We start from the raw sequence: 9,138 nt of genomic DNA, 5'->3' as shown, positions 1-9,138 counted from the left end.
ATACAGTATATATATACAGTATATATAGTGCCAAGTCACAACAGAAGTTGTCTCAGAGCACTGTACAAAGACATCCACATATATATATATATATATATATATTAAAAAAAAAGCCAATTAGTAAAGTTATCTATTTAAGGAAGCCAGCATATTATGTTGAATCTTCAATTCGTCACAGTCTCCCATTCTGAGCAAGCAGGCTACAGTGGAAAGGAAAAACAAATTTTTAACAGGAAGACACTTTCAACAGAACCAGGCTCAGGACGAGCAGCCATCTGCTTCTGCTGTTTTGAGAAGACATAAAGGAGAGACAAATGAACACAGAATGACAGGTCTAGATGTATCCCCTATCGGAAGAAAGACAAAAAAAAAGAGTTATGGTCAGAAATTATTACAAATACAAAACAGGTAGAAATACAAAACAGGTAGAGCAGAGCAAATAAAGACAGCAGCAGAGTGAGGAAATGTGGCCAATTTGTCCTCCAGCAGTCTAAGCCTATAGCAGCATAACTAAGGGACAGAAAAGGACACCCCAAGTCATTGGTTCTACAAGAGAGGAGCCTGATAACTGAAAACTCTGTCTCCCATTCTGCTTTTGAAAACTAGGAACAACAAGTAAACCTGCAGTCTGAAAAAGGCCATTTTCCAAGCTATACGGGTATGTAACAGACTAACCAAAATTACAGGCAACACACGTTCAATGCAACAATGTAGAAGAATAATCCACAGCAAGTAGAAACTGCCAAGCACACTACCACTGTTTTTTTTTTTGTTTTGTTTTTTTTTCATTTAGCCTTTATTTATACAGGTTAGTCTCATTGAGCCACGAGAACTCATTTTCAAGAGAGACCTGTTTAGGGAGCACATGGTGGGGGTTAAGGGCCTTGCTCATGGGCCCAGAGTGGGGCGAATGAGGGTGGGGGCAAGTGTGGGTGTTTCACCTACCCCACCCACAATTTTGATGTTGTCGGGGCCGGGGCGTGAACCGGCGATCTTCGGATCACAAGCCCACCTCTCTAACCTCTGCGCCACCACTCCCCCACTGTACTACTCTGCTGCACCTGATCCAATAGGGAATTAGCTAGATCAATATATTTTTTGCCTCAGGTAGAGGAATGTATGTATCTGAGCATCTTATTCCTGAGTGATGTTAGGAAGGAGTGGGAAATTGATCAATGGGATTGGGCCTTGTCCTCAGTAATGAGGGCATTGCATCAGTTGGTCATGGTGAAGAAAGAGCTCAGTCAAAAAGGCAACGCTCTCGATTTAAGTCAATTTCAATTCAGTTAATTTATATAGGGCCAAGTCACAACAGAAGTCGTCTCTGGGCACTGAACAGAAACAGTCATATATACAAAAATATGTTAAATGTTAAATGGACTGCACTTATATAGCACTTTTCTATCTTATCCAGGCACTCAAAGTGCTTTACACTACAATCTGTGCCCTCATTTACCCATTCATACAGCACTCTACTAGAGCTCTACAAAGCTAATTGAACAAATCATTCTAAAGAGACTAATCAGTGCTTTGATATTCAATTCAATTCAATTCAAAAATACTTTATTAATCCCAGAGGGAAATTATATGTTGTGGTAACTCATCATCCTGGTTTCATTAATGAGTTGTTATAGATGCTCATGGCTGTGGGCAGGAAGGATCTCTTGTAGCGGTCTGTCCTACAACGGATTTGAAGAAGCCTCTGACTGAAGACACTCTGTTGTTGTATGACAGTCTGATGAAAAGGATGCTGAGGGTTGTCTATAGTGTCACACATTCATACACTGTTAACATTATTTATCTGAGGAGCAGATTGTTTGAATTTAACTCCATCGCAGAACTCTCATTTTGAGCAAGCATGAAGGTAACAGTGGAAAGGAAAAGCTCCCTCATGAGAAAGAAACCTTTAGCACCAAGAACCAGGCTCAGGACAAGCAGCCATCTTCTTCAACCAGCTGGGTTTGAGAGGACAGAAAGGAGGAACAGATACACAGTGGCAGGTCGAGAATCACTTTTTAAGATAGAAATAATATCAAATGTAAACTATTCAATTTTAGCAATTCATTTAAGGAAATGAGATCAATTTGTCCTCTAGTAGTCTAAGCCTATAGCTTAACAAGCCAACCCTAATTATAGGATTTATCAAAAAGGAAAATCTTAAGCCCAGTCTTAAAACTGAACAATGTGTCAGCCTCATGGACAAAAAGTGAAAGTTGGTTCCACAAGATAGGAGCCTGATAACTGAAAGATCTTCATCCCATTTTGCTTTTGGAAACTCTAGGAACCGCATGTGAGCCTGCAGTTTGAGAGCGAAGTGCTCTGTTAGGAAAATATGGAACAACAAGATCTCAACTATAAGATAGAGCTAGATAATTGAGAGCTTTGTAGGTTTGAAGTAAGATTTTGAATGCAATTTTGAATTTGACAGGGAGCCAATGGAGAGAAGCTAAAACTGGAGCGATATGATCTCTCCTACTAACTCCAGTTAAGAGTTATTTTAAGGATGGCCGATTGGGCCCTGATTTCCTTAATTTTTATAGTTTTAACAACAATTGTGCTAACTTCATTTATATTTCAGAATACTACCTCATGACAAGTTAAAACAACAAGATTGTATTGTTTCTAGGATTTTACAATAAAATAAGAATGGAAAATTGAAGGTGCATTGTGACCTTATAACATATGACAGTGTCGCTTATATAAAAAAAATCGGTATCGGACAAAATCGGAATTGGCAGATCAGTCTTTCTAACGATCGGTGATAGGCAAGAAAATTGAAATCGGTGCACCCCTAGTAAAGAGTATTGGTACAAGCACTGAACCCTGAGGACCTCCATGACTAACTTTGGTGTATGACGAATATTCATTACTTACATTTACAAACTGTAATTATCAGATAAATATGATTTTAACCAATTTTAGAGCCATTCCTGTAATCCCAATATCATATTCATGTCTCTGTAGTACTTTGTAGAATATTGTGATCAACTTTATCAAATGCAGCACTGAGATCTAACATGACCAGTGTAGACACCTGTCCATTGTCAGAGGTCATGAGAATATCATTAGTACTGTAACTTTCACCAGTGCTGTTTCTGTGCTATGGTAAGCTCTAAACCCTGACTGAAACTCTTCAAACAGTATATTTCTATGTAGATGTTCACGCAACTGACTTGCATCCATTTTCTCTAGAATTTTGAGATGAAATTTAGATTAGATATAGATCTATAATTGACTAGGATTCCTGAGTCAAGGTTATGTTTCCTAAGTAAAGGTTTAATTACAGTAATCTTAAAGCTCTATGGTATGCAATCATTCATTAGAGAAAAATTAAGCAGATCCAAGGGGTGATTATTAATTAAAGGAAATATGTATTTAAATACCCTGGTTGGGATGGGATGGGATCTAGCATACATATGGATGGTTTGACAATTCAGAGAGCTCAACAGGACAAAAACAGTCCAAACATAAATCAAGTTCTAGTGACATTTTTAAATTGTCTCATCAGATACGGAAACAGAGACGATAGTAGGAAGGTTGGTTTTAATTTTTTTCCCTAATTTAACTAATTTTATTTATAAAGAATCTTGTGAACTCATCATTGCTTATAGTTGTAGGGATACATGGTTCAGCAGAGATAGGGTATTTAGACTAGCTATGATACTGAAAAGGAACCTAGGGTTATTTTTTTTCTCATCAATGAAAGATGAATAATATAAAGTTCTAGCTTTACAGAGCACTTTTTTACATGTTGGCAGGCTATCTCTCCAAGATGAGTAAAATTCTTCAATGTTAGTGTAGCACCATTTTCTTTCCAGGTTTCTAGATGCCTGATTTAAAGTATGTAACTCAGAATTGAACCAAGGAGCCAGACTCCTCTGATTAATTACTTTCTTTTTCAGTGGAGCAGTTATTTTAAGTGAAATTTGCAAATAAGTTGTAAATTTATCAACCAGATTATTTAAGTCACTGCTCTCTGATTTATTACTCTGCAAAACAGAGGAAAACGATAGAAGAAAATCTTTAAATTTGGTTACAGCCTTTTCTGATAAACACCCGCTAAGATGAAATTTAGTCAGTGACTGTGTAGTAATTTAATGTTAAACACCAAGGTAATTAAAAAAATGATCAGACAGAACAGGATTGTGAGGACTGGATCAGCAGGAGGCATGGAAGGTCCAGATGTCATCATGGTGGTGGTACACCCAGATGACAGTGCAACCTTAGACTGGTTATTACTGATGCATATCAATTTTTCTTTATAGTAAAAATGCTTCACAGGACCAAGGTAAAAACAGGACTGGATCCAAACGACAGGATGACTGTGGGCACACAAAAACAAGGTAAGTCTTTTCATTAAACTCTAGTAATACTGGCTAGAAGCATAAATACCAAAGAGGAATCAATACTCCAACGAAGAGTATAACTTGACTGCAGCCTTATGTAGAGTTGGGGCTCATCAGGTAGACAAATGTCAGCTGTGGGTAATCGTGGCCATCTTGGGGCTGCAGCAAGTGCTACTCTTACATCACCCCCCCTCAAGAATCGCCCCCAGGCGACCTGAGGCGCTTCTCGGGGTGGACCTTGAAGAAGGCAGTGATGAGGCTGGGATTCAAGATGAATGAGCAGGAAATCCATGAACGCTTCTCTGGACCGTATCCCTCCCAGTCGACGAGGTACTGGAATCCCCTTCCTCGGCGTCGCACATCCAGGATGGTCCAAACAATGAAGGCTGGATGATTGTCGATCAACCGGGCGGGTGGAGGGAGGTCGGCAGGTGGGCATAATGGGCTCTCTGAAACAGGCTTGACTTGGGAAACGTGGAAAGTGGGATGAATCTTCATAGAACTAGGGAGATGTAATCGAACTGCAGAGGGGTTGATGATTTTGATGACGGTGAAGGGACCGATGAACATGGGGGCCATCTTCCTGGGGGTGTCCTTTAGATGTATGTCTCTGGTGGAGAGCCATACTTTTTGACCCACCTGGTAGGATGGTGCAGCAGAATGGTGGCGGTCGGCAAACTTCTTGTTTTGGGCAGCTGTGCGTATGAGAGCCACCTTGGCTTGGCGCCAGACACGTCGACATTGGCGGAACTGGTGTTGAACGGAGGGTACGGTGATGTCTGTCTCCTGACTGGAGAACAAAGGAGGCATGTAGCCAAGGGAGGCTTCAAAGGGAGACATACCTGTAGCTGAAGATTTGTGCGAGTTGTGGGCATATTCCACCCAAACCAAGTGTTGACTCCAAGCCGAGGGGTTGCGTTCCACAATGTACTGTAGGGTAGTCTCCAACTCTTGGTCACACCTCTCTGCCTGACCATTAGGCTGAGGATGGTAACCGAAGGTAAGACTGATGGATGCCCCCAAAGTATTGCAAAAACAGCGCCAAACCTGAGAAATGAATTGTGGGCCTCGGTCTGACACCACATCAGATGGGATGCCGTGGATCCTAAAAACATGCTGAACAAGGAGATGAGCCATCTCCAGAGCAGAAGGTAGTTTGGGTAGCGGAATGAAGTGGGCTGCTTTTGAAAATCTATCAATGACAGTTAGAATGGTTGTGTTACCTTCTGATGGTGGTAGGCCTGTAACAAAGTCCACCGATATGTGTGACCATGGACGGCTGGGCGTGGGAAGTGGTTGCAACAGACCGGCAGGGGGTTGGTTTCCCATTTTATTTCTAGCACAGGTAGCGCATGCTGCAACAAATTCCTTAACATCTTGGAAGAGCATAGGCCACCAGAAATGAGTCTTCATAAGCGACAACATGCGTGAGGTACCAGGGTGACAGGAAAGTTTATTCGTGTGTACCCACTTGAGTACCTTAGACCTCATAGTAGAGGGAACAAACAATGTTCCAGGGGGTCCTGTGCCAGGATCAGGTTTATCCTTATGAGCCTCGTGAACCTCTCTCTCAATTGACCAGGTGAGGGCCCCAACAATGCAGACGGGGGGATGATGTTCTCTTCAGAGTCAGTTACCTCTGGGGAAGAAAACTGGCGGGAGAGAGAGTCAGGCTTGGTATCCTTAGAACCGGGTCTGAACGTCAAGGTATAATTAAAACGGTTGAAAAACAGCGACCAACGTGCCTGTCTGGGGGTCAGTCATTTGGCGTCCCTCAAGTAGGTCAGATTCTTATGGTCTGTCCATATTAAAAAAGGAATTTCAGTGCCCTCTAGCCAGTGGCGCCATTCTTCTAAGGCTAATTTTACAGCCAGATGTTCCCGGTTGCCCACGTCATAATTCCGTTCCGCTTGGGACAAGTGCCGGGAGAAGAAGGCACATGGGTGCACTTTATTATCACTGGGAGACCTTTGGGACAGCACCACTCCTACCACAGTATCAGATGTGTCTACTTCCAAAATGAACTAATGTTTGGGGTCTGGATGACAGAGGATGGGTGTGGAGGAGAAAAGTTGTTTGAGCTTACCAAAGGCTGCATCTGCTTCAGGGTTCCATCTGAATGTCCTATTGATGGAGGTAAGCTTTGACAATGATGCGGCGATGCGGCTGTAGTCCTTTATAAAGTATCTGTAAAAGTTTGCAAATCCCAGGAAGCGTTGTAATAGCTTCCTGGTCTCAGGAACTGGCCACTCCACCACTGCCTTGGTCTTCTCAGGGTCCGTTCTGTAATGTCCTTCCCCAAAGATAAATCCCAAAAAGGAGACAGACGACACATGAAATTCACACTTTTCACCTTTTACGAATAATTGATTCTCGTACCGTCTCTGAAGCACAGTCCTAACTTGTGTAGTGTGTTTATTCTTATCTTTAGAGTAGATGAGGATGTTGTCCAGATTTACGAATACGAAATAGCTGATAAAATCTCTTAAGACGTTGTTATCTAATGCCTGGAAGACAGCAGGAGCGTTGGTCAGGCCGAAGGGCATAACAAGGTACTCGAAATGTCCAAGGGGGGTTCGAAAAGCCGTTTTCCATTCATCTCCATGTTTTATACGGACCAAGTGATAAGCTTTTCTTAAATCCAATTTAGTGAAGATTGTGGCAGATTGCAATTGTTCGTGAATAGAATCAATTAACGGAAGGGGGTATTTATTTTTTTATAGTAGTGTTGTTAAGTCCACGGTAGTCGATACATAGGGGAAGGGTCTTGTCTTTCTTGGCTACAAAAAAACCCCCACTCCCATAGGAGAGGTGGATGGGCGAATAATCCCAGAGTCGAGGAATTCCTCAATGTAAGTTTTCATAGAATCTCTCTCGGGGCCTGACAGGTTGTAGAGACGACTGGCCGGTAGCGGCGCCCCAGGAAGAAGGTTAATGGAGCAATCATATGGCCTATGAGGAGGCAGAGATAAAGCCTTTTGTTTACTGAATACTTGGGCCAGGTTGTGATACTCGAGGGGAATGGATGACAAGTCAATCTCTTCTGTGAACGAGTCATGTCTGGAGTGGTTGGAGATACCAGAACGAAGGCAGTGCTTAAGACACCTGTCGCTCCATTTCTCTACCCTCCCGAGTTCCCAATTTATATGGGGGTTATGTTGCTTCAACCATGGGTATCCTAAAATACACTGGGTGTTGTTTGAGTCGAATATGAAAAAGCAATGTATTTGTGGTGGTTCCCAGAAGTTATTAGGTGCAGATTAGCTGTTTTAAAGTGGATCTGAGCCAGGAACTCACCAGTGACTCCTGCTATGGAAACAGGTTGAATTTCTTGAACAGGGAGTGGACCAGATTTTGGCTGATTAAATTTTGCTCAGCACCTGAATCGCTCAAAGCCACAATAGGGAAACGGTTTTGGTTAACTTGGATGTCTGTGGGGAGTGTAAGTCTATGAAGGGGAGTGAAAGAGGAAGAGCTCCCGCTTTACCAGTGGGCATCTTTGTTTCCACAAAATGGGCAAGATGCTACATAATGTCCATCTTTCCCACAATAAAAACATAGTTTTGACTCCCGACGTCATTGTCTTTCATCAGGTGTTAAGCGTGTATGTCCCACCTGCATAGGTTCTGGTTCAGGCAGCGCTAGGTTAGTCGTGGGAACAGGATTCATATAAACCTGGGATTTGTAGTTCTCTAAAACAGGCTTGTAGTTGCGAAACTCTCCTGATGACGTGGCAAGACCGGAAGAGGCGTCCCTCTGGGAGTTGTTGTCTCATTTTCCTCGTCGTTCCCGGAAGCGTTCGTCCAGGAATATTGCTAAATGTATTAGTGCGTCAAAACTAGGTGGCTCATCTCGTGCCGCAATCTGGTCTTTAATGTACTCCAACAAGGAATTTAGAACGTACCTTGTAGCGCTCTCTCATTCCATCCAGCCTGTGTGGCGAGAATGCGGAACTCGAGGGCGTGCTCGGATACAGGTCGCCGGCCCTGACATAATCCCAGCAAACGCTTCTCTGCGTTGGGTTGTTGCAGCGGCCGATCGAAAATCCTGCGGAACTCGGTGAGAAGATCGTCGAAAGAAATGGTATCCACGTTGTGTTGGTGTAGAAATGAAGTTGCCCACCGAAGAGCGTTACCTTTGAGTCGACTGGAAAAGTACGTGATCTTAGTGATGTCTGTGGAGTAGCGCTGAGGGGCCCCCTTGAAGGCGAGTTTGCATTGGAGGAGGAAGCCATAACATTGATCAGGGTCCCCAGAAAAAAAGCTCTGAAGGTTTGACAAACAGTTCTTCGTTAGTTGATGTATTTACGGGGCTGTTGTCGATGGGACTTGTTGCTGGTGGAACAGCTGGGGCTGTAGGTGGAGAGGGAGCAAGTCTCTGATTAATAGAAAAAAACCATCCCTCCAAGCTCCTGTAAGTTAGACTGAGTCTTTTGTTGTTGAATTAGGACTTGTTTTGACATTTCTTCTAGTTGGTCAATTCGCTCAGCTTGAGAAGAGGACGAATCTTGTTCGTTCCTGGTCTCATTCTAGGTTTTGTTAGGCTGGAGCATTTCTGTTGTAACTCAAGGTACCCAGTTTGTAACGAGAACCAGAATGACACAAGACTCAAGCTGGAAAGTGAACAGTGTTTATTATTTACAGTGGTTCTTATATACATATATACACGTTGGTGGACTGGAACCCCTGGAAGAGGAAAGACACGGTCAGGATGGCCAGGGAAAAAGACCAGTATAGGAAATTGATTGTTTTGTCTTGTTTACTCCTTACAGGTGGTTTGGCAGAGAAACTCT

The 9,138-nt window shown here is 42.8% G+C and overlaps 1 protein-coding gene across 1 annotated transcript in view; it reads left to right on the top strand.

Annotated features, from left to right (window-relative positions):
• Window positions 1–9,138, top strand: part of LOC119408327 (fibroblast growth factor 4-like) — a 121,638-nt gene that overhangs the window by 49,036 nt on the left and 63,464 nt on the right. The gene's annotated exons all lie outside the window — the stretch shown is intronic.

Source organism: Nematolebias whitei, chromosome 4 (genome assembly GCF_014905685.2).
Source record: "Nematolebias whitei isolate Nwh7 chromosome 4, NemWhi1, whole genome shotgun sequence".
NCBI lineage: Eukaryota > Metazoa > Chordata > Actinopteri > Cyprinodontiformes > Rivulidae > Nematolebias > Nematolebias whitei.
The sequence above is the reverse complement of the archived record's forward strand: the minus strand, read 5'-3'. Positions and strand labels throughout refer to the sequence as shown.